This window comes from Nanorana parkeri, unplaced genomic scaffold (assembly GCF_000935625.1).
Source record: "Nanorana parkeri isolate BGI_ZX_2015 unplaced genomic scaffold, ASM93562v1 scaffold475, whole genome shotgun sequence".
NCBI classification, from domain to species: domain Eukaryota; kingdom Metazoa; phylum Chordata; class Amphibia; order Anura; family Dicroglossidae; genus Nanorana; species Nanorana parkeri.
This window is the reverse complement of record NW_017306743.1, coordinates 262,449-286,388: the sequence shown is the minus strand read 5'-3', so window position 1 is coordinate 286,388 and position 23,940 is coordinate 262,449. Positions and strand designations below refer to the sequence as shown.

At 46.5% G+C, this 23,940-nt stretch overlaps 1 long non-coding RNA gene across 1 annotated transcript in view; it reads right to left on the bottom strand.

Moving 5' to 3' along the window:
• Positions 1-9,865: 9,865 nt before the first annotated feature.
• The window catches only part of LOC108790451, an 18,430-nt gene continuing 4,355 nt past the window's right edge, over positions 9,866-23,940 (bottom strand). Inside the window, exons 2-3 of the long non-coding RNA XR_001941449.1 lie at positions 10,588-10,599; positions 9,866-9,877 (exon numbers count right to left, since the gene is read on the bottom strand). This is a non-coding gene — a long non-coding RNA (uncharacterized LOC108790451). The remainder of the gene's footprint in view (positions 9,878-10,587; positions 10,600-23,940) is intronic.

Below are 23,940 nucleotides of genomic sequence, written 5' to 3'. Positions count from 1 at the left end.
AAAAAAAAAAAAAAAAAGAAGTTTGGACTATACGTATACCAGAATTTGATGGATTATGATTACTCCTTCGAATGGCGTTTGATTGGACTTGTTTGAGATGCTTTGCACATGTTGGACATTTAGATGCATAAAATTTGCAGTCGATTACCAAAACGTGAACTGTGCTGATTTCCTCTTTCCAATGATCACCCTGGGTTGCCCTTGTAACATATCAGAGTGATGGGCCCGTTTCTTACAGCGGTCGGTGACCCGTTGTTCCAGGAGTGGCCGACTTGTACTGAGATCCATTGGCCGGGTGTACTCATAATGGGATGCTTCCTGCATCTCTCCAATGCCCATAATGTCATTCCCATTCCTTTATGTTGCTCTGCTGCCACTCTGTGGCTAAATATCGGAACATGATACTGTTCCTCGATGCATTCTATGCATTGATCCATGCTTAGAATAAAAAAAGTATACTCCAGGGTTCTGAAATTCATTCTATTTGCTAGGTACAACATGTATTTATTTCAGTACAATCCCCCCCCAAAAAAATAAAGGAATGTAGACCTGCCAAGCTTAGGATATGAAGGCAACCTTGCAAGCTAAAGTCGATTTTCCCCTTTAAAGTGACATTAAACCCTCAGATTTTTTAACATAAAACAATGTGTGCCTTACTGTAATCCATGGTTGTTTCCCTTCTCTTTGCTGCTCTTCCTTTTAAATCTCTATCTCTTCTCATGCTGGGGGAGAACTTCTGTTTTGCAGCAGACTGCCTTGTCTCAGGAATGGATATATGGTGTCTGTGTATAGGTTTGTAACCTGAGCCAGCACTACAGGAAGAAGCCCTGAGCTGAAAAGGGAAGTTCTCCCCCAGCATGAGAAGACATGAGGATTTAAAAGGAAGAGCAGCAAAGAGAAGGGAAACTCCCATGGATTGCAGTAAGGCACACATTACAGTATTGGTTTATGTTAAAAAATCTGAGGGTTTAATGTCACTTTAAGTAACCCTATGGTTATTTCACAAGTGCTGATTGGTCATCAGTGGAAAGCAGACTAGTGGTGCCTACATGTGTGTTCGCTTGTCTTGTACGTTATCCTGTGGGCTCGGATATCTGTTATGCAAATCTTGACCAGTTCTTGTGATCAGGAACCAATCGCCAGCACCCTCCTGCCCTCTGTTCCTCACTCTTGGCTCTAAAGGTGCCCATACACTGCACGATTCTCGTACGAGAATCGCGGGAAAATCGCACGATCGTACGAGAATCGTGTAGTGTATGGAAGGCGTGCGACCGTTTCTACTGTACGGTCGCACGACTTTTGTATTACGAGCATGTTGGAAAACCAGCCGAGAATCGTACGATTTTCGGCTGGTTTTTAGCATGATCGGAAGATCAATGCCGCACGGGCCGGTGTGTGCACGCGCACACTGCCCGTTTGGCATTGCAGTCATCGGAGGCCCGCCCCTCAGCGGGGCGGGCCTTCGATGATCGCTAGTACGAACTGCCTGTCCAAAATTGGCAGATCGTACAAGCTTTTAATTAGATTACAACCATCGCAAGACTAAGGTCTTGCGATGGTTGTAGACTGTATCGGCACCTTGAGACCCCGTTCACACTGAGCGGTTTGTCGCGCGATTTCCGCTCCAAAATCGTGCACATTTCCGCGCAATGTCGCTCAATGTAACGTGTCCAATGCATTTCAATGGAGCTGTTCACATCTCACAGCTCAATGTCGCCTGTAGCTCGTCGCTCAAGCTTGCAGCTCGAACACGACCTATTTTTAGGCGGCTGATGTGCGATTTGGCCCCAATAGACTCAATGGTGTCGCTCAATGTTGCGCATTACCACCGATATTGCACGACCTGGTCGCGCGGTATCACGCTACAGAAGTGTCCTGTTTGCACAGCAATATGGAAGGAAGGATGTAACATCAAGACCGCTTGGTTGGTTACAGCCCAATGTAGCAGCGACGAAGTCCCTCCCAAAAGTCACGCTACGTAGAGCAAATAAATGTGCAATGTAGCTCATGTCGCTCATGTCGCTCAGCTCTAAATCACGCGGTTTTTCATGTCGCTCACTGTGAATGGGATCTTATATATATACCACAGAAATCATAAAATATATCGAAGGTGATGGAGACCGAGATGATAGATCCGCTATAGTTGGAGTCTGGTGGCTTCTCTTTGGGATTCCGCTGGCAAGAACGAATGACCTTAGTTCCTGGCCATGCTCGTGCCCTCCCGTCTTGGGGTTTCCCACCGATCTTGTTACAGTTCCATAATACAAAATAGATTAAACCTTCAAGAGGGATAGCGGGCCCCCCTCCTAATGTCCACAGCAGATGTGTAGATCTGGAAAATCAATTGCAGGGCTCTCATCGCTAAGTATTTAAAATGCTGCTCGGTATTTTGATGTTCTTGCATCTACCAAAAAAACTGGAAGTCATTTTTAGATGGACTTGTCCTTTTAATGATCACGCAGGAGTATAAATAATTAGAACAGTGCTGCCCTGGATGATTTGAAGGCCGGTCTCCAGGGCTTTCAAGTTAACCCTTGCAGTGGGGTTGCAAGGGTTGACTGCTCGCTTGGTCTAGGGCAGTGGTTCTCAGCCTGTGTTACCTCAGGACCCACATTTGTCTTTGGTCATTAAGTCACGATCCAAATCGCACTGCAATGGAACGCACGGCATTGGGTACCGCACTTTCCGATCCGCGTGTACAAACTGTGGGTGGAAGGTGCGTTTGGGGTGCCATTCAAATGAATGGCAACGCAACACACCTCCCACATCAGAATTCACGGTAGGCTAGATTGAATGGTACCATGTGTTAATTGCTGTGCATTTGTCAAAACAATATATATTTTTGTCTTTTATATCCCATGCATGAATATGAATGTAAAATAATTTATGACAAATATAAAAGACAAAAATATATATTGTATTGACAAATGAAAAATTAAGGAACTATGTATACAATTACAAAATAGAAATGAAATTAATTGAAGTTTATTGATATACTATATGTTGATTCTATCTTGTGGTTCAATATTAATCTATATGGTATTATATGTTTTTTTTAGAAAAACAGATTATTGCTGAAAGTCGGTATATACAAACATACAGAATAAATACACCCCCCTGAAGAAGCCTGTGTGAGCGTAATGCATAGGGGACTCATCAATTAGTAATATACCTGCAATAGAACTTTATCAAATATATGAATATTTATATGAATGTATTAAGAATGTATGGAATACGGTTTGCAAATATACGAATCAGCAATGGTCTTAGAGTTAGAGACATGATTTTCTGAGATACACATGAATATCACCACAAGAGAAGTTGAAAATAATCTTTTATTGAACTGCATGAATCTTTTTAACCAACAAGAATTTAAATAACTATTTCTTAACTATATACATCGGAGTCCTTTCTAAACACACTCCATCACAATAGTAATATTGTAAACATTTGTTGACCTCAGTGGTCCTTAGATCACTGGAGCCCTGGGGAGAAGAAGCTGAGGGGACCAGTCTAGCAGGCAGGAGGGATCGAGGCTCAGGTAAGTATATCTGTTTTATCTGCATCCCTAAACAAAATGAGCACTTAACACTTGAACTGCAGGCGTAACCCCACTGCAAGGGTACGTTTTTCTCTAAGCCATTACTGTTGTGCATAAAAAATAAAATAATTATTCTATTGGAAACGTTCATTTAACTATAAAATATTACTGAGTGAAACCACAACCTGTAGCCGGTGTGGAAACCGTTAGTAGGAGAGGCTTTTCTTTTTGTACTCTAGATTGATAAATGACGGGTCTGTGTTCTTTTTCGGTTTCAACTCGTCATCGCCTCAGTTTTCTTTGCCCACTCTCAGAGACCAACTTCACTTATCAGTCATATCCTATAGAAAACTTTTTGCTTTCTTTGTTTAAGTAGATTTGTCTTCTTTGTTTCCAAGCAAGAACGCGCCGCAGCCGAGGCTGTTAACAGTAATGGTTTCAATTCTTGAACATAAAAGGGGAAAATCCTACGCAGAATGTAGGTGGTCGGGCACAATTTGGGTTTTATTTAGTGCCAGTCTGTGATTTTTGAAGCTGTGAATATGATATACCGTATATACTCGAGTATAAGCCGTCTAGCTGTTGTGGAACTACAAGTCCCATGAGGCATTGCAAGACTGACAGTTACAGACATGACACCCAGAGGCAGAGGCACATTGGGGTTTGTAGTTAAAGCACAGCTGGAAATGACCCCTGGTCTAGAGTCTAAGATAAAAAAAAATTAAAAAAAGATATACGCACCCGTTTCTTGGTCCCACGTGGCTGCTAAACCGGTCCCCGCAGCCTCTTCTCCCTTGGGCACTGGCAGTATAAGGACTTATGACGTTATTACATCCATTCACTAGCATTGGATGTGAGGATGCCGAGGGACATGCGGCAGCCGGAGCGGAAGTGGAGAGAGCTGAGCGGCCTCAGCTGCAGTACCGAGGATCAGATGAGTACGAGTAGACCAAAATGAGAACTTACCCCTTGCAGCCCCACCGCAAGGGTTAACATTTGATATGCCTGGAGTTCTTCTTTGAACAACCCTTCACCTGCCTGAAGCTGTCATAAACCTTCAGTATAAGATGGGAAACAATGAATATAAATAAAGCGTTATTGGCTTAATGATGTCCCTGCCTGGTTATTGCAGCGCTTCTCCCGTTCCTTCTGCAACAGCCCCTACTAAACAACAGTGCCTATTGGATGACTATAAATGGTACAATCCTGCCCCAAATGGGCAAAGAAAGTCCCTTTAGGGCCTTGGTTCTCAACTGGTGGGTCGTGACCCAAAAATGGGTTGCGACCCTGTGTTCAGTGGATCACCGCATGCCTTCCACCTTTCTAGGTGAGAGGCTCCTCAGCCTTCGCCTATTGCAGCGCTGTCAGTTCTTGCGCCAAGCAGCCATTTAAAATATACTGCTCAGTGCCGAGTGTCAGCATGAGGTGGGGTGGGCTGGGGGTATGGCCGTGAGGGAGTTCCATCCATACATGCATTGCTTACAGCTCCCTCACGTGTCCTGTAGAGGTGCCTGGATCAGAATTCTGGCTACCAGCACTTCTACATGCAAGGGAGCTGTACAAGCAATGCACATATGGATGGAGCTCCATTACAGCACAGCAGCCCACACTGGACCCCAGGCTGAGGATCTACTATGTGTGTGTGTGAGAGTGTGTCAGTGTGTTTGAGGGACCGTTCACACTAGTACAGTGCGTTAATCGAACAGTCCCATGTGATTATTGCACTTTACCATGCAATCACATCTACTATGCGTTCTGGTGTGTGTGGGTGGGGGGTGCAGTGCGTTGCCATTCATTTGCATGGCACCCCAATTACATCACCCACACCAGACTACGCGGTACCACAAAGCCGTGCATTCCATTGCAGTGCTACTTGGGTCACGACTTAAAGGAGAACTATGGGGTTAGGGCTTTTCCCCATAGTTCTCCTTAGGGTAACAGGAGGACACAAACTAGCGTCCTCCCGTCACCCTAAGCTCAGTATACCGCGAGCTACTGCTCGCGGTATACTGAGACGCCGCAGCCGGAGCGGATACCGACATCGATGTCGAGATCCGCTCAGCTGCGTGAGTGACAGCTGGCTCTGCCTATCTAGAGGCAGAGCCAGCTGTACCCGCCCCCTCCCCGTCCGTTCCGCCAGTCAGCGCTGGAGGATCGGAGGGGGGAATCCAGCCCCTCCCCTGTCACGGCAGAGAGCCGTGACAGGATCGAGAAGTGAGCGAACACTGGCATGTGTTCGCTCACCTCCCGATCTACTGAGCCGACCTGTGACAGTCATTGTCACAGGTCGGCTAGAACTATGAGGTGAGTGAAAAGCACTCACCTCATAGTTCTCCTTTAATGATCAAGGACAAATGTGGGTCCGGAGGTTACACAAGTTGGGAACCACTGCTATAGGGAATACCCTAGCTGACAGTAGAGGGCATTTCCAATATTCAAAGCACTCATCCCTCGCAGAGATTTTCCATCTTGCTGGGGAAACCTTTGTGCAACCTGCCTTGGGAAGAGGGAAGGAAGGCGTTAACTGAACATGTGCCACTTCGGTTCATCCAACAGGTCCCATGTCCTGGCAGGCCTCAGTGCTAAAAACAGCGGACAGATGTTTCCCCACCCATTGTTCTCGTGGAAACATCTGCTCAATCAATGCCTAGCCTTCCTGTTGCATGCACTTAATGACAGTCCATGTCCAGCTTTTGCTATACAGTTTGTTTGATAAATTGTGGAATAAGCAAAAAGCAAAAGCAGCCAATCAGAACCAACTATGCTGAAGACAAGCCAATCTGGAGGGGAATTGTGATTGGTTGCTTTTGCTATGGGTTCTGCACTTCACTCTTAGCGCTTTGTCCCTTGAACTTTATAGTTCCCAAACCTGTAAGCACATCAATGTGTTTCAATGCTTTATTGCAATACATGGCTCTATCTGCAGGTGGTGCTATAGACAACATATGAAATTGTGGCTCCCGATCCCTATAAACCGGGGGAATTACTGACAGGTGAATACGGAACTAGCCGTCATTATACTGGGAAATCCCATCATTTGTCTCACTATGTTGTCTGTCTGATACTAGGCCAAACAGGGACAGGAACCTCCAGCTACACACAATGACAGTTACATTCCTCCTGTGCCTGGAGTCCCCAAACCTGTTCCAAAACTCCAGTGATTTAATAATATGTTTATTATAGGAGTGACTGTGTTGATTTTAGATGTATGCAATTCCCATTGTATTCTACAGAGAGGAGTGCTTGGGTGCCGCTGGATGATGTCATAATAAAAACAATCATCTCCTGGAAGTAAGTAAATCGGAACAATACAAGACAAGAGCGGCTGATCTATCATTCCTATTATGATCAAACACATTCTTTCCCAAATGTCTGTAGAAGCGTCTGCATGCCGAGCGGTGCCTGATTTTATACACTTGTGGCCACAGGTGATTGGAGCACCTGAATCCAATGATTTGGAGTGGTGTTCCAATACTTTTGGCAATATAGTGTATTTCACCACTTTGTGACATCAAATTCCTAAGGCTTCGTTCACACCATTAGCAGTGCGTTCCGGTCCGTTTCCGGAACGCACTCCCTTTTTTTGCTGGGCAGCAGGGGGCGTGGTGGGCCATTCAAGTGAAGGGCACCCTAGCCACGCCCTGCAGCCGCAATGCGATCGACTGCACGGCAATCGCAAGGCACATTGTGCCTGCAGTGCGATCAAAATGCTGCAAGCACTATTTTTGATCGCACCGCACGGAACTCCTGCCCAGCAAAAAAGGGAGCCGGCCGCAATGCGGGCAGTGCGTTTCGGTCCGGAACTGGACCGCACTGCTGATGGTGTGAATGAAGCCTAAAGCTCTGCCAATAATGCCAGTAGCATAGCGCTATTACAGGGGTATGGCCCCTTCCTCTAGTCCACCCCAGAACTGTATTGAATGCTCTTTACCTGTATGCAGCTGCACTGTCCCCTTTCCACTACCATGAAATTTGATATCCAGCTTTCTTACTTGGGGCCCATTCACACCACATCATCTCCAGACCGGACCAGACCAGACCAGATTGTTTCTGGACCCAAAATGCATCCCCATGCTATTTCTGGCCTCTGTTCCCACCAGCGCAGTCCGTTCCAGACCAGACCAGAAAAATACTGCACGTCTCATTTTGTCTGGTCTGGAATGCACTGGAACTGTGGGCAGGTTCACACCATTTTCCGGACCAGATCTGGTCCGGAAAATGGTGTGAACCTGCCCTAAATGGGCCAGTAGTAAAGTGTGGGAGGTGCAAGACGGTGGCATCCAAAAGGTGGGCAAACTGGTGGCAAAAGATTTTTTAAAAAAAATGGGCTACAAAAATTCCCAGTTAAAGGAATATTGGTCCAGTGAATGTCCCTGTAGCAGACTATTGCACCCTAGCACGGTACCAGCACCGCTGGGCACTATACACCTGGCTATATCACACTGTGTTGAAAGCATATGCTCTATTCCTAGTTAATGTCAAGAGCAGGAAAATGCAGCTGTATTTGTTCTATGGAGCACATGTTGACTGTTGCTGTCATGACACTAACACTGCTGGCCACCACATGTGTCTTTGTTGTGTGAGACACTTTAGAACAACATGCGGGGAAAAAAGCCAATCACATGCATCCTACGCAGAGCTGATATGTTGTTACAATAACATAGATTCCGTTGTTTCTTCTAGTTCGTCATACGGCTTCATTCACAAGTCCTAAATCAGCCATGTTGGGGCCAAGTGTGGCAAGAGTACCTGCGGCCAGGATCCTGGTGTACCAATCAGCGTTGGCCGCTCAGCCTGTAGAACCCAATGGGCTGTAAGCATGTATCCGGATATCCAGTGGTTACCTGCAGTTAGGCACAGATGTCTGACCCGGGGCGCAGATAGATTGCCGATGTCTGTCCCTAACCCCAGGTGATGTGAGAAGACATGTTTACGGCCATGGACAGGCCCTGCTACTTATTGGCCTCATTCAGACGAGAAAAGGCCGGCATGTACAGCTCTGTGCTGCGTGCGCAACCGTATCGGGCAGCGGCTGCGTGTGATTAGTACGCAGCCCCTGTCCTTCTCTATGGGAGTAAGTGGCCGTACACCCCTCTACGCTCACCTGCCCTGCACGTCACCGTGTGGGTGAGTACTCGTACGCGGACAGGATGGATCCCGTCTGCGCCCAAGCCACCCGCACCCATACGGACCTGCGCTTGAGGTGAGCATAGGGGGGCTTACGGCCGCGTAGTCCCATAGAGAAGGACAGGGGCTGCGTACTAATCACACACAGCACCTTTCCTTCCCAGGAGCTGCCCAATACGGCCGTGCGCGCAGCTGTACCTGTTGGCCATTCTCTCGTGTGAATGAGGCCTTAGCCTGTCTTTGAGTTGTACAGGCAGAGTGATTGGCTGATCTGAACACCTGGAATACCGGCCACAGGTATTCACAGTATACTTGCTGCACCACGGACTTGTAAATGAGGCCTAAGGCTGCGTTCACACCTGTGCATTTAACGAAACGGCAAACAATGCATGTTCTGCGCAATTATAGGCAACAGCAGGTTTCACATCTGTGCAACTTCTTCATGCCGTTCCAGTGCCGCTGGTGATAATAGCAAAGATGCCGTCATGCACTGGTGTCCCCTTTCACTGAGTATGTTAGGGCAAAATAAATCAATACATCAATACAAAAAAGTTAGGCCCTGTTGGATCCCATTCAGGATCCTGCAAGTACAGATTTGATACCCGATGACCTGTCAGAAATGCACCCAGCCCCTAATTTTCTCTTGTGAACTGAATTTTGCAAAACTTGGTGTCAGCCCTGCCCAGTTTTCTGTTGCTAAACTACTAAATCCCGCCCTTTGTCATAATCTGAACAACGGAGGGGCTAATTGTTATGTAGTGCAACAAAAGAACTGCGAGTACTCCTTGAGATAACAAAAGAAGTGTGTAAAGGACACAGGACAGTGTTGAGTTCCTGGCAATGAGTAGTTATTTTTGCTCACTTAATGCCTGTTCCTGGGTACAAAAAATACTGTTGCAGTGTGGCTACCTACGCACTGCAAGGATTAACTGCCCATTTATGTCTAGGAGTATTGTGAATGGGACTTTTACTTACCTGATCCCTGTTCCTAGGGTTGCCCCCTGTCCAGAATTCACCCGGACAGTCCAGGTTTTGAATGCTGTGTCCAGGTTTCATGGCAGCAGAAACCCGGACACAAGGTGTCAGGCAGACAGGGGCTACCAAAATTAAGATCGGGGCTACTGGCCCCCCACTGAAAATAGTCTTGACTGATATTTACCTATGAATGGGTCGCGTTATTTACATATGAATAAGCCACCACTCCTCCTCCTGAAAAAAAATGTCTGCGCGTCGCTTGAGTGTTCGGGTTTCGCTTGAAGAAACGGTGGCAACCCTACCCGTACCCCTGGTGGTCAGTGCTCACCACTCTTCGTTCATGTCCCTTGGCATCCTCACCTATAATAAAGTCTATGGGCCCTGCCTTGTATGTGATGACATCAGCGGGCCTCCAATTAAGAGCCTGCAGGAGCGGGGATCAGGTAAGTAAAAGAGCAGATATAACAAAACTTTTTCAATGGTATATTTACCAAACCGAAAGGCAGCACATAAGGGAAGTTGATTTTTAGGGTTTATATCCATTTTAACTGCACCAAAGTGTGGACCAGTTCTAAGAAGAAAGTCCAGAGAATGGCAAGCTGAGGGACCCTATTGAATGGTGCTGCGAGTTAGAGAAGTTATTGGTAAAAGGACGGGGGAAGCATATGGTACATGGGTGTGGGACTGTGAAGAAACTGAGGGGTGTAACGGAAGGAGTGAAAACGACACAGAAGGGTGTGCCAGTGCTGTATGAACAAGCAGCCGCAAGACCTTTCCCAATGCAGAACATACAGACCGCTTCATAACCACAACACGCACAGCAGAAGCAAATCTGCCGCCTGCAGCCTGCCAGTGGTTACAGTTCTGGGTAATGCTGCCTATAATACTTCTCCTAAATGCCATCTCACTGGCTTTACAATAAAAGAATGAATTTCCTCCATTACTGTCTTTTCTTTCTTTTTTTAAGGCTGGTATAAACCCAGGAGAGGCGACAGCACCACCAGTGTGTGTGATTGACAAGTGACAGCACCACCAGTATGTGTGATTGACAGGCGACAGCACCACCACCAGTATGTGTGATTGACAGGCGACAGCACCACCACCAGTATGTGTGATTGACAGGCGACAGCACCACCACCAGTATGTGTGATTGACAAGTGACAGTACTACCAGTGTGTGATTGACAAGTGACAGTACCACCAGTGTGTGTGATTGACAGGCAACAGCACCACCAGTGATTGTGATTGACAGGCGACAGCACCACCACCAGTATGTGTGATTGACCGGTGGCAGCACCACCAGTATGTGTGATTGATAGGCGACAGCACCACCAGTATGCGTGATTGACAGGTGGCAGCGCCGCCAATGTGTGTGATTGACAGGGCATTGGCAAAAAATTAACCCTTGCAGTAAGACTACCATTGCACTGCAAGGGCTAACTGCTTGTATTTTCTCTAGGGGCCGGAATACAGAAGATACTGTATGCTCACCTGATCCACGGTCCCACGGTGGTCAGCACCTCTCTCCCCCTCCGCTCCGGCTATGGTGTATCTCCTGGCGTCCTCGCGTCTAATGCAGGTGAATGGACTGCATTAGACGCTTAGAACGCCGGAGCCCGGGGAAGAAGAGCCTGCGGGGACTGGTCTAGCAGCCAAGCGGAAATCGTATTGAGTGAGCTTTTTTTTTTTTATGTAGGCCCCTAGACCAAATCGAGCAGTTAACCCTTGCAGTGCAGGAGTAGCTCCACTGCAAGGGTTAGCTATTTACATTCCTGGAGTTCCTAAGAAAAAGTTAATGCATATAACTTTATCTATGGACCTACAAATGTTATTGAGGCCCCGTTCACACCGGGACGGTCCGGCCACGCGGATCCGCCGACATGAACAATCCCATACAAAGCTTTGGGGACCGTTCAAGCGACCGCCCGGGTCCGCGCGATCCAAAACTGCCCGAATTGCTCCCTGACACTTTTTTGCCGCGCTGATCAATGCGGTTTCCATACAGTTTTCAATGGAACCGCGCTATTTAGCGCGGTCTTGGACATTTTTAAATTGCGTTTCAGCACTGAAACACAATGGAAAAACTCCCAAAAAGGGAAACCGCGCTGATCCGCAACCGCCTTGGTGTGAATGGGGAAGGTAATCTCGGCTTTATGTATTTTTTTTTTTAATCATATTGACATGACTAGATTTGTAATAGGTTTACTTTAAGAATAAACAATATTAAAAATCGGTCAGTACCTGAAGGCATGCTGAATTGGTACCTCATGCAGTGTTATCACATGCGTTATTATTGCTTGAGAGGCCACTTTATCATGCCATATGTGCCATTAGGTCCTTTGTGCCATTGCCGCCTAGAATTCAGTGGTGCAGCTACCGTGTTTCCCCGAAAATAAGACACTGTCTTATCATTGTTTTGGCTCAAAAAAACAACAACACACTAGGTCTTATTTTCGAGGTAGGTCTTATTTTTTTTAATGTACAACAATTCAAAGTTAATGCAAATCTAAATCCAAATTAAATAATCCAAAATGGCAAAGCTAAGAATAGGGTGATCAGGGGTGCCGTACCTTTCCAAGAGCAATTTGGTAACCAGAATGAGTGAAGCGCGCTTTCACTATCGATTCCTCACAGGCGGAGTGCATTTGGTATCACTCCGCCTGCGACAGGAGCAGGCGCTATAGAGGAAGCATGGGCTTATGCGGCTCTGCTCCCTCCGCTGCCGCCTCGCTTCCTCTAGCGCTGGCTTCGTTGGCACAGCTGATTCTCTCCCGCCTCTTCAAGTTCCCCCTTATGTCACCACCGGCCCTGGGAATGGTCACAACTAGGTCTTATTTTCGGGAAAACACGGTCATCTCTCTTGTGTATCGTCATTGTGAAAGCTGAAGCAGGTCTCCTTGACATTTCCTCATTCATAATAAAACCTGTAATAAACAAACAACTTTCATATAATATAACACATTTGTTTGCATCAGGGTACGTTCACACCAGATGCACTGCGTTCCGGTCCGATTCTGGCCAGAACGCACTGCATTGCGGCAGGCTCACTTTTTGTGGGGCAGGAGGGGGGCGTGGTGGGCCATTGAAGTGAATGGCGCCGTAGCCACACCCTCCGGCCGCAATACGATCGCCCACACAGGATCGCAAGGCACATATTGCCTGCGGTCCGGTCAAAATGCTGCAAGCACTATTTTGATCGCACCGGACCGCAGGCACAATCTATCCAATCTGTCTGTACACACTCAAGAAGGCCCTTGTGCTACATATCATTTGGTAGATCTAAAGGGGATTGTACAACCAGATTGTATGGTGAGCCTAAAGTTGCCCATACACCTTACGATAATCGTATGCCATCGACTTTTCGTACGACAATCGTAACGTGTGAATGTAGTGCCCGACCGATAAAAGTCGTACGATTGTACATACTGACGGTTAAGCATGCTTGAAAACTTTGGTCGATCGTACGAAGTTCGCACGGTTGGTGGCGTTTCCGTCCGTCAAAATTCGTACGATTAACACTGCGCATGCGCAAACGAAAATAATTACGGTCAATTACCGCAAGTCGTCCAGGTGGTTTTTTTTTTTTACTACCGCTGATTGAACCTTTGCGATAATCGGGGCAGGATGGGGCCGTCGTACGAACATCGTACGACGGTTCGATCATCGGACGAAAAGTTTCGTCCGATAATCGTAAGGTGTATGGGTACCTTTAGAGCAGCTGCAAATTAGGATTTTAGGGCAAAATCCTCATTACAAGGTGGCGAAATCATGCTGTAGTAGGTGATCGTGTAGGAACATGGCGGGTTCTCATTTACCCCTTAAATTTGTATGTACTGTGATGTTGGCAAAGTTAGAACAAATGGCGAGCGCTTAAGGACCAGTCTTGAAGCCGTTGTAACATAACAAGGACAGTCGTATTTTCCACTATAACAGAACAGAGCTTTACTTCAGCAAAACAATATACAGTCTGCTTATGTTTCAGCCAGTAGACAATATCAAAATGTCTCACCAACTCCAGATTGTCACATATCCTCCACGTGACTCTTCCACACATCCCTTGTGTGTCCCAGGCTCACTAAGCCTCCTTGGCTGATTCCTATGGGCCTCCAGCACACACACAGCCTCCTGGCTCCACTCTGGCTTTTGGGTGGCATCCTCCAGACTCCTGAACACCTCTGTTCCTCTTCCCAGCTGGAGCCCAGAACATTAGCCAGCACCCTTTTCCAGAAGGGCTGTGCACAGGTGTGCAATTAGGTGCTGGCCACTACTAAACGATGGACCCAGGAAGGGAGATTTCGTCCCACCCAATTCTCTTGGAAATCTCCCAGTTCCAGGATCCCATACCAAATTCAGAAGAACCGCAAAGTCAGCTCTTTCCCAGTACAAAGCCAGTACAAAGGTTGCCTCCTGGAACCGCTCATCCCCTCTGTCTGAGAGTCCTGGGTGACTACAACCCCCAGTTCTACCGTGTGATTGCCACACAATACCACAGTACAGTTAATCATTTTAGATTAAAGCTCCGCTGCGGTGTTCTGTCCTGTGCTCCAGATGCAGATCGCACCTTTGTTGTGGTGCTGAACGGGGCACATAGAAGGCAATTGTTCAGTTGCTAAATAACATCAGTCGCCCGAATCTAGTGTGAATGGATCCTGAGTTATCGAAAACCTACCAACATGCGTTTTTATTCTATTTTATTATGTCTATTTGTTGTCGATGGGAGTTGTTGCTGCTGGTGAGTGGAGCAGAGATCAGGCCAGAGGCCTGGGGAAGGTAATTTCATATGGGCTTCAATGAAGTGACCCCGGATCACCTATATAGCACATTGTATCCTGTGACCTTTTTGGGGCCAGCAATGTATGGAGTACTCCACAAAGGTTACAATAGGGGAATTAGCAGAGTACAACACATGGACAGGCACTAATGAGGTGATATGGTTTATGTAAACAAAGTAGGCCTTGCTTGTTTCCGAGTCCAGGACATTAGAGCAGAGCGTGAGAGGAAATGCGCTTTTTAACTGTTCAACTATGTTTATTCAATACTAACTCGCAGAATACAAGTTTTGTTACACATAAAACACCAGGCATTATTTATTAAAGGCCTTATAAAAAGTACCTGAAAGAACTCCGTGTTGCCCATAGCAACCAGGGCCCGGCCCTAGGGCTGCCCTCTTGCTGGTAAGAGTGCCAAGTGTTGTCATGTATTCCCATGTGTAAACCCTGCCCAGATCTGATATACTAAAGCGTGATGTGAAGTAAACTTGGGCCTTAGTAAAGTGAAGGTAAAAAAGGATAAGTGCACATTGTTTACAAGGTCGCTTATCCTTTAAAGCCAAACTCCCTCTGCACTGCAAGGGTTAAATGGGTCTCATAGGGTCTAGGGCAGGGGTGGCAACTCTGGCCCTCCAGCTGTGATCTAACTCCAAGTCCCAACATGGCTCTGGGAGTCAAACATGTAACCGTCAGTCTTGCAATGCCTCATGGGACTTGCTGTTCCACAACAGCTGGAGGGCTAGAGTTGCCCACCTCTGTTCTAGGGGGAGATGAAGAGCAGCGGCGTCCCGAGGCCGGGTGTCACCCGGTCCCTAGATCAGGTGACACCCCGCCTTGACGTCACCGTGTATGCGTGGCCATCTGATTGACGCCTGCCAGCGGCGATCTTGGTGATGGACGCCAGCAGAGAGAGGAGGGGACGTTCTCCTGGAGGGATGAGGTATGCTGCCGGGTCCCTTCCTCCCTGCTGACCCCGTCGGGTTCTCGGTCCATGACTGAGTGCCCGACTTTTTAGAGGGGGTGACACCAAAATGACTCCAAGAGTAGTTTTTTCCTTATGTTCCAGACTTGCCCTTTAACCCCTTTGTGACTGCAAAACGTCCAAATGTACAATGCCCCTTGCCGTGAGAGTGATAATTAACTTTGCAGCAGAGGCTGGGAATGTGCAATGGTTCATACACACTACGGCCATACACTATGCGTTTTTTCCCCATGGGTTGAAAAAGAAAAGAAAAAAAAATGCTTGATTCTCCCATCCACACTTTTTCCTCCATCCACTTCCCTGCTGGCTATTGTAATCAGACATCCAGCGCACATGGCTGTCAGAATACCTGCAGTCACTGTTTGGCTGTCGATTTTCAGCCCAGATACTTTGACAAAAGTCAATTGAAAAATTGTGTTGCCGGCAGGGCCACACACTGCTTGAATCCAGTGGGACTCGAGAGTCGAGCAGTGTATGACCAGCTTTAGGGCCAGGGCCGGATAAGGAGCATCATGGGCCTGGTGCTGTTAGTCAGTTGGACGGGAAGCAGCCACTTAGGCAGCCACTTGCTCCTCTCTGGAGCCCTGTAAGGCCCCAGCCACTGGCAGCCTAATATGCCTGATTAGAGAGCTGCTGGTGCCTCTGCCTGATTGTATTCAGACCAGCCGGCCTGGATTGCCACCGGGCATACCGAGGCGATCTGGGCCAGCTGGGCCTATTTTCGGCGGTGGGCCTGGAGCTAGCACTCCAGTAGCCCCTATGTTTATCCAGCCCTGTTTAGGGCCCATTCACACCATAGCATTGCATTAATTGAATGTCACTATGCGCTAGGTGCGTTGCATTGCCATTCAATTAAATAGCACCCAGGGCAACTCGCCACCGCGTTGGTGAAGAATAGTATTGTGCAATTAAACCAATGCTATGGCTTGAATGGGCCCTTAGACCCGCTCTCAACCAGAAAATGTAGTCATGGAGTTATTGTCAACTTAACTGATAGAACAGAATAGAAAATAAGTGAAAAGAATAAAAAGAAGAAAAGAAAAAAAAAAAGTCGAAAAAAAAAAAAGTATTTAAAATTGTAAAAAAAAATAGAAAAATTTAATATAAAAATATTTTAAAGAAAGTTTAAAAAACAAATATATAAAAAGAAGAAAAAAAAAAAAAAAAGTCGAAAAAAAAAAAAAGTATTTAAAATTGTAAAAAAAAATAGAAAAATTTAATATAAAAATATTTTAAAGAAAGTTTAAAAAACAAATATATAAAAAACGCCACACGCCGACCGCATGTGACGGACTCCCGCTGCATAAAGAAGCATCTGACAGATACCGGCAAAAGAAAAACAATTGACAGCTAGCTCCGCCCAACGGTTTCCTATTGGCCGGAACCTGCCAGAGTCTTCTAGCAGGTCCCGACCAATGAATAATAACTGGGCGGAGCCAGCTGTGACATGGCCGTCTTCGCCCAGTTGTTATTATATACTGACAGATCAGTGTCCGCCGGTCGTTTGGGGACGCTGATCTGTCATTACAACTGGGCGGGGCCAGCTGTGAGATCATGGCTGGCTCCGCCCAGCTGTCATTCGCGTGGAGATCGGTCGGTTTCGGCCGACCCTTCTCCACGCTTCGGGTGTCACTATGGCTCAGCGGAGCCGAAGCATATGCGTTCGGCTCGGCTGAGCCGCTCGGCTACCTTCGGCTGCTGACGGAACCGAAGGGCAGAGGCAGCCGAAGGATCAGCCAAAGCTACGGCTGGATCCTTCGGCTTTATAGTGAATAACCCCCGAAAATCTTTAATTGATGAATCCAGCAGTTCAGAACACACTGTCAGATCCCCCACACCCCGATCTTCACCTCTCACACGTTTCGCCCGTTAGGCTTAAATCATAGAGATAGGGATAACCCTAAAGAAGATCCTGTAAATCCTTAACTATGGTCTCCCCTGTCACGGCAGAGAGCCGTGACAGGATTGAGAGGTGAGCGAACGTCGGTATGTGTTCGCTCACTTCCCGATCTACTGAGCCGACCTGTGACAGTCTCATTGTCACAGGTCGGCTAGAACTATGAGGTGAGTGAAAAGCACTCACCTCATAGTTGTCCTTTAACAGATTTAAAGGGTAACTCCTCTAAGAGGTGAGTAGGAGGTATTAGTCTGAGTCACCTCTGTGTTGCTGACAGTCTTCTAGGGGAAGGAGGAATATGTTATGTCTATATATGGTGATATGTATCCTGTGTGACATATGGTATCCTTGTAATGACTGTCTATATACATCATGTTCCAAACATCTCCTCTGCGGTGAAGGTAGTCAGCAGCCCTGCCGTATATCATAACGGACAGAGAAGCAGAAATGTAAAGTGTTTGGTTCTTTTTTTGTCCAATTTTTGTTCTTTGCCCGAGGCATCTGCTAGATATTTCGAGTCGATAAGCTTAATCTGAGTGTTGGCGCAGGGAGAGGAATAGCATGTACCAAGCTGACACACTGCGCTCAAAGCTGGAGAACAAAGCCCAGGCATGTGTAACGAAATCCTTCCACCGCTTCCATTTTAAAAAAGGAACTTTTCAGCTGAAACAAATTCCGACCTCCTGTGAGACATTAGTAAGCCTTGCGGTCAGCCGCCTGTACACAGCATTCCCAGTCACATGACTCATCGCAACATCAGTGTGAGCCCAGGGGCTTCTCCGGGACAAAGCGGTCTACTGCCGTGTTCGTACAAGGGGTCAGGGATGGGAAGGCACCCTCAGGCAGAGAGAGAGAAACATTCAATGGTGCAAGTAATATCATTCTGAGGTTTTGTGGCCCCAGCTAGTATATTTCGGATCCAGCGAGGTGCCAAACTGGTTCATTAGCTGTTAATGTGAAAATATTGTTTAAAAGGAGATTTCCAAAAGTTAACCCTTGCAGTGGGGCCACCCTGGCCCCCCTGCACTGCAAGAGTCAACTCCCCGCTTTGGTCTGGGAAACGGAATGAAGAAGATACACCCACCCCATCCTCAGTCCTGCGGCATTGACCACTCATCTCTCGACCCCTCCACTCCGGCTGTGGTATGGTCCTCAGTGTCCTCACATCTAATGCACTGTATAATCTAATAGACCAACCTCTTCAGGGGTCATGCATTGCCCACCAATTTCCTCTTTTTTTTTTAATTATTTGTATTTTTCTTTTATAGTGCTTTATTATATACTAATCTAGCAGGTTAACCTCTTCAGGGGTCGTGTATTGCCCACCAATTTCCTATTTTGTATTTATATCAGTATGTATCTTTTTATAGTGTCCCATCATTCTATTTTTCTGTTATAGTGCTTTATTATATACTAATCTTGCAGGCTATCCTCTTCAGGGGTCATGCATTGCCCACCAATTTCCTATTTTTTATTATTTTTATTTTTATTGTATAGTGCTTTATTATATACTAATCTAGCAGGCTGACCTCTACTGGGGTCGTGCATTGCCCATCAATTTCCTATTTTTTTTAATTTATATCAGTATGCATCTATTTATAGTGCCCTATTATGTCCTAATCTAGCAGGCTAACCTCTTTAGGGTGCATGTATTGCCCACCAATTTCCTATTTTTTTTAAATTATTTGTATGTATCTTTTTATAGTGCTTTATTATATACTAATCTAGCAGGCTATCCTCTTCAGGGTGTATGTATTGACCACCAATTTCCAATTTTTTATTTATATCAGTATGTATCTTTTTTTATTGCCCTATCATATCCAATCTAGCAGGTTAACCTCTGTAGTGATCATGTATTGCTCTGCAGAAAAAGTCCTTTTCACGCACACCCTTGATACACATCTTGATCTGTTAGAACATTCTATGCAAACTGCAGAGCCTCTGAAGAGGTCAGCTGAGAGTAGATTATCTGGAAAGTTTATATAACATAATATTTGCCTATGTAATATTAGATATATAGAACAAGCATCCGATACAAAGAAAAAACATGTATCTGAATGTTTACATTCAAACAGAATTTGGACAATCTAAACATTGATATCATTTGTATACCAGAATCCCTGTAATGATATAAAGGAAGCAGTGCCTATAGCCATATGTCTGTGAAGGTTCTCATTCATCCAGGTCATGGTATATCTGTAAAAAGGAACTCAAGGCAACTGGACTTGCTGTATTTTTTCTTGAAGACGTTTCACTGGTCATCCAACCAGCTTTCTCAATTCAGAATGACTTGTACAAAAATTCTCTGGGAATAAATATGGTGAATGTTGCTCCAATCCACATAATCTGTTCGCCGCAGCCAGGTGTTGATTGCATTTGCAATCCTATAGCCTGGCACAATCAACTTAATCTCCTGCCGTACCCTCTCAGATGTAAGCGCTGCAGATCTTAGAGAGCTATGGGGTCAGTGTTTTTCCCCACAGTTCTCCTAAGGGTCACGGGAGGATACAAACTAGAGTCCTCCCGTCACCCAAAGCTCAGTGTAGCTCGCGGGATACTGAGACCGCCGCAGCCGGGACATTACTGTCGAGATCCACCCAGCTGCGTGATTGACAGCTGGCTCTGCCTATCTGAGGCAGAGCCAGCTGTACCAGCCCCCTCCCCCGTCCGGGGGAATCCCTGCAGGGACATGATCGAGAAGTGAGCGAGCGACGGTATGTGTTCGCTCACTTCCCAATCTATTGAGCCGGCGTGTGAGAGTTTCATTGTCACACGTCGGCTCGAGCTATGAGGTTCAGTGAAAAATCACTCAGCTCATAGTTCTCCATTAATAGGCCATGGCGCTACAGTCACACTGCTGACTCCCCTTCTCTTTCTGGCCATCAACATAAACCACAGCCCAGACTCTGTTTTGTGAATGGCCAAGAGGAAAAGGGGGCAGAGATGCCACCTAACGGAAGTCCTAACAGATTCTAACACTGATAAAAAGTGTCAATAGAACAGGAAGTGAGATAAATCTGCAATAGGGAAAGAAACAACTATAGAAACCCGACAGGGGTCCTAAGCTGGCCATACAACTTACAGCATACACAAGTATCCGGATAAGAAGTTCTGACCTTACTCTGACTCTCCTGATCTGCATCCTTGTTCTGGGTTGGGGATTTCAAAAAGTACTGAAGCCGCATAGTCAGCATCATTGCCAGTTCACTAGCATTTTCAGAAGGAGTTCAGTTATGGTTTCCCCATATTTATCTCTGATCTTTGACAAGCACCCCCTAATCACCTACTACTGAGCACAATGACTCAGTACATGTATGAGTGGTTGCCAGGTTGGGCTGGCTATATGCTTCAGTAGATTCTACCAGGAGTTGAACACTTGCCTACATCCAGCACCTATGTGCACAGTAGATTGCCATAGTCTCCCGAGGAAGGGGAGTTGTCCTGTGCCTCCTCCCTGAATCCGCTTCAGACTCTGACTCAGTACTAACGTCTATGTATCAGTTGTGCAGTTACACTGGCTTTAGTCACATCCTGTGATTCCTGTTACAGATAACCGTTAGGTAGTAGACACGTCCTACTATCTCTGAGCAGCTGCTATGGGGGTAGCCCCACTGCAAGCTTTAAGGGTTTCTAAACCCTCCGCTTTTTTTTGCATATATCTACTGCTAGCAAGCAGTAGATATATGCAAAAAGTTAACAAACAAAAAAAAACGCTATAACAGTGGTTTAAACTTACCTGTGTCTTCCCTGCGCGCTCCCGTCCAAAAATGTGAAAATACGAACTGGCTACTTGATAGCTCCACCTTTCCAATAACCGGTCCGTAGACTACATGCCCCCTCTAAATCCTTCCTGGACGTCCTTGTTTTATTGTCTTGTTTCGTCTGGTCCTGCGTCTATAGCAGTGATTCTCAATTGTGGGTCGTGACCCAAAAGTGGGTTACAAGCCACAGTTGAGGGGGTCCCCACGTGCCTTGTACTGCTCTAGGTAAGAGGCTCCGCAGCCTCCTCCTAGCGCAGCAGTGTCAGTTCTCCTAGATAGCGCTTTAGCAGCCGGAGAGGATCAGAGAGAGGGGAGCAGGCAGGAAAGAGGGGAGGTGAGTGCTTGATCATTACAGAGCCCGCACTGGGCACCAGAGAGCCTACACTGGGCACCACAGGGGCCGCACTGGATGCCACCAGAGTGTCCCACTAGCCACCTGAGAGCCCGCATAGCCTCCTGAATTGGTCGCAAACCAAATCAAATTTCCCCATAAGGTTCAATGTAAATAAGGTTAATGCATTCTGACCTCTACGAACGACCCTCATTACCGCTCTGCACAGTCTTGTCACCTTCATTACCGCGCTGCAAATTCTTGTCACCTTCATTACCGCTCTGCACGTTCTTGTCACCTTCATTACCGCGCTGCACGTTCTTGTCACCTTCATTACCGCTCTGCACATTCTTGTCACCTTCATTACCGCGCTGCAAATTCTTGTCACCTTCATTACCGCTCTGCACGTTCTTGTCACCTTCATTACCGCTCTGCACGTTCCTGTCACCTTCATTACCGCTCTGCACATTATTGTTACCTTTATTACCGCTCTGCACATTCTTGTCACCTTCATTACCACTTTGCACATCCTGGTCACCTTCATAACCGCTCTGCACCTCCTGGTCACCTTCATAACCGCTCTGCACATTCTTGTCACCATAATTACCACTCCACACTTTCTTTTTACCACCATGCTCGCTCTGCACTTTCTTTGGAGCCATGTTGGATTGAATAAAACTCTACAGTACTGTATGAGCTAAAAAAAAAAAAAGCTTCACAGCAAGTGTGCACAGCTCTGACTGCAACCGCAATCTCGACTAGAGGAAGCCACGGCCACGTGTCAGAGTGGGAAGATGGCCACGGTCGTGTTCGTCACCCGATGTGGAGTTTGCGAACGGAAGCAAAATTTTCCAGAACTTTCTGTTTGCGAACCGTATTGTTCGCGAACAGAAGCGCTCATGAACCGAGGTATTACTGTACTGGTTTTACATTGGGCCAACTTGGTTACGTGTAAATATCCATGTGTCACATCAGGAGGGCTGCTGGGGATGCTGACATTCACTGTAGTAGTCTGTGCTACACATAGTCAGCAATGTGCTGTTCTGGGTGCTGCTGGAGCAACTAGCTGGCAGTACCCTAAACACAGGGAGTTGCTCGCTCCCATAGCTCCACCATTCAGCAAACGTCTTGTATTTTTTCTATGGGTGCAAAGGTGTTCTCTGATTGGACGAGGTGGAGAGGAAGGATGGATGATGTTACAGTCACCATCTCATCCAACCAGAGAATTATTTTAAAAAAAGCAAGGTGACTATGTGTTCAGTGTACAGACACTCCAGCAGAGCTGATGCTGAAGAGGACAGCTCTGACTGTGTGTAGCACAGACAGCTACAGAATTTCAGCATCCCCAGCAGCCCTAACTTACCAACGTAAGTTTAAAAAATAGATCACCCCGGGAGTTCAGCTTTAAAATCCTGAAACTTTAATGGAAGCGTGGATGTCGTTACATACAGAGCATTGCGTGCCCTTTGCCGTGCGTTGGCCCCGTGCAAAGCACCCTTGTAGGAAAGATCTGTACGTCAGCTGTATCACAATGCATCCAACAATGTGTGCATTTACCTCAAACGTTTCATTTAGATCAGCGGTCGCCAACCAGTGGTCACAGGACCACGAGAACATTTTGGTGGTCCCCATGGCCCTCTGATGCAGTGCAGGCTGGGCAGTCATTGAAGCGGCACGGAGGCTCCAGGGCTGCCTCTCACTGACTCAAGCAGCGGCTGTCACAAGGAATGCGCGGCTCTCAGTGCGGGCTCTGCAGGAAGCGGGGCATCTCGTCAGTACCCGGACTACACACACACACTTATATATGAGGAAACAAAAAATATAATATATCCCTCTCTCACAAAAAAATATATATATATATATATATTTTTTTTTAAATTCATATTAGTGGTCCGCGGGATTTAAAATTATTAATGTAGTGGTCCATGAGGTCCGAAAGGGATTTAGATTGCACATTTCATGCTGTTTATATAACATATCATTTACACTATTAAATAGGATTACTTGCATAACACAAAGCTAGGTCATAAAGCAGGCTGACATAGGAGCCAGGTGACTTGAGCAGACATGTTTCCTACAAATATTTTATCTGATCAACATATAAAGATATTAATCATTGCTCATATTTCTGTGGAATTAAAATGAATCTATAATTTGCCAACACGGAGCAAAACACAGGGACTCTCAAATCTCTGTCGCTAGCCATAGTGGCCTGCAGAAGAAGGTGCCTAATCCATTCCTCTATGGGGTGCACTAACTCAAGATCCTGGCTGTCTTCAACTGCCCCAAAAAATCTAGAGCATTTAACACTTCTGGGTGTGTCAGATGCCTAGTCACCCCCCGTGCTCTGTGGTTTCACCCACCGGCCCCACGGCACTGACGAGTATTTATTAGGCATCTTCTTTTTCCATTGTAAGATTTTCCAGATTGTTACAGAGTTGCATTAAGCAGCATGTACCAGTGATGTGTGGTACCTTTGGTTCTGGGGGCATTCCCCAGCCTCGCCCACAGCATGCCCAGCCCCGCACCCAGCCTGATGAAGCCACACCCATATCAGC